Source organism: Trachymyrmex septentrionalis, unplaced genomic scaffold (assembly GCF_001594115.1).
Source record: "Trachymyrmex septentrionalis isolate Tsep2-gDNA-1 unplaced genomic scaffold, Tsep1.0 scaffold212, whole genome shotgun sequence".
NCBI lineage: Eukaryota > Metazoa > Arthropoda > Insecta > Hymenoptera > Formicidae > Trachymyrmex > Trachymyrmex septentrionalis.
In genome coordinates this window covers 47,790-49,694 of record NW_017305310.1, presented here as the reverse complement: position 1 = coordinate 49,694, position 1,905 = coordinate 47,790, and the positions used below count along the sequence as shown (strand labels likewise).

General features: G+C 26.8%; 1 protein-coding gene across 1 annotated transcript in view; it reads right to left on the bottom strand.

Moving 5' to 3' along the window:
- Positions 1-1,905, bottom strand: part of LOC108748158 (muscle-specific protein 20-like) — a 35,713-nt gene that overhangs the window by 23,558 nt on the left and 10,250 nt on the right. The window lies entirely within an intron of this gene.

Genomic DNA, 1,905 nt, shown 5'->3' with positions numbered 1-1,905 from the left:
ATAACGGGTTGAAACTGTTTGTGTATTTTTAAATATTAAATGTAATATATATATAGGTGTTCATTGCTTACTATATTTAGTATAAAGTTAAGTCTAATATAATTTAAAAAATTGTAAATATTTATTATCAATTTATTATTAATTATATATCAAATTAATTTATTATTACTATATTGTAACGTTATATCATTGTGTTCTCAGTTCTTTCGTAATAATATAGTTAATATCGAGATATTTTTATTAAAAAACTTAAATAAAGAAAATTTTATTTTATTTGTATTTATAAAAAATTATTATAAAATTAATTTATGTTTCTATTTTGTTTAGTTTATAATGGTACAAACGAAGACTCTCATTTAAACGATTCTTCATAAAATATAACCCCAATTAAACATGTAAAAAAAGCATAAACAAAATTAGAATATGTAGGGAGTGTGTCTTATTAAAGTTCTCAATAAAGACCAGTTTCCCGTTTATTAAATAAAATTTGTAGAGATAAAAATGCTCTATTCTTAAGAATATTTTATATTTGAATTCGATTTATCAGTTTCCGCAGAAACTTTCAAAAATTGCCGTAGCCGATGGTATTTCACATCGTCATGGCGGGGTATTGGTAAAAGTTTTCAACTAGCAATAATCGCACCTCGGTAGAACCTCATTGGTTACGATATCGCCACTGCGCAAAGCTGACGAGCTTACCTGCCAGCCTCGTATTCATACTAGTAGTGAAGCAATTTTAATGACGAGAAAGTCGATCGAATGTGCTCCACGTAGCGTACGTTTTCGAAACTAAAAGGCCAGCAGCTGAAACGATGTACCGAGATGGTCCAGCACACTGCGCAGTGGACTCGCCCGTCCATAGCGTCCATTCCACGTGTATGAAATTTGCCATTGTTAACAGATAAGGTAGCTGGGTATTTGCAAGAAAATATATCTGAACAGGATCGCATGACAGCTGGAGGTTGCGCGAGCTCGAGAACGCGCGTGTTCGAACGGTGTGGTGTGGGGTTTCGTCATCTTTATCTTTCATTATGCTTTACTCACTTTCTCTCTCTTTCTCTCCTCTGTGTATTGTGATATAATTTTTCAACTGTCTCTTCTGCAGATTTATATTTAAGAAGATTTTTAAGGACATAAAATAGGGACATATATATTAATATTTACGCTTTAAACTTTAAACAAACTACGTACATGTGAAAGTTGTGTTTATAACATTCTGTTTTTATTTGAGCACACTTTTATAGATTATTTATTTTATTTGACATTAGTTTTATTGTTATAAACAAAAGTTAAAAAAAATTTTAATAACAAAAATCTGAATTTTTTTATACAAATATTTTAAGTGCTAAAAATGACTTATGCAAAGTTTTATTGAGATTCATATAATTAGTTTATAACAAATAAATATTTTGTTTTATTTACTGAACAATTAATGTCTGCATCAATGTAACTTTACATAAATATTTTTGAATTCATAAAGTACTTATAAAAAAAATTGAGATTTTTATCATTACTTTGTAATCCATTTTCATATATTTCTATTAGAGTTTAAAAAATATTACTTTTTATTGAAGTAACTTTTCATCCAGATGATCAACTGTCTCTAATTTTTTTGTATTACTTTTAAATGCAATTTAGAATAATTTGTAATTTTGTTCAAGTAATTCTTAACATATTGCATTTGTCTTACAACCTTCTCAATATTTTATAGAATAAATAAAAGTTCTTAGAGTAACAATAGTGATAAAATTATGTCTTTTAATTCTTAATAAACTTGTTAAAAATTATAATAATGTTAACAATTATATATAAAATATCAACGATTATTATATTGGACTATACATGTAATTAATTAAAATTTTAATGCTATTGTACTCTCAGCACAGATTAGCACACATTTTATAT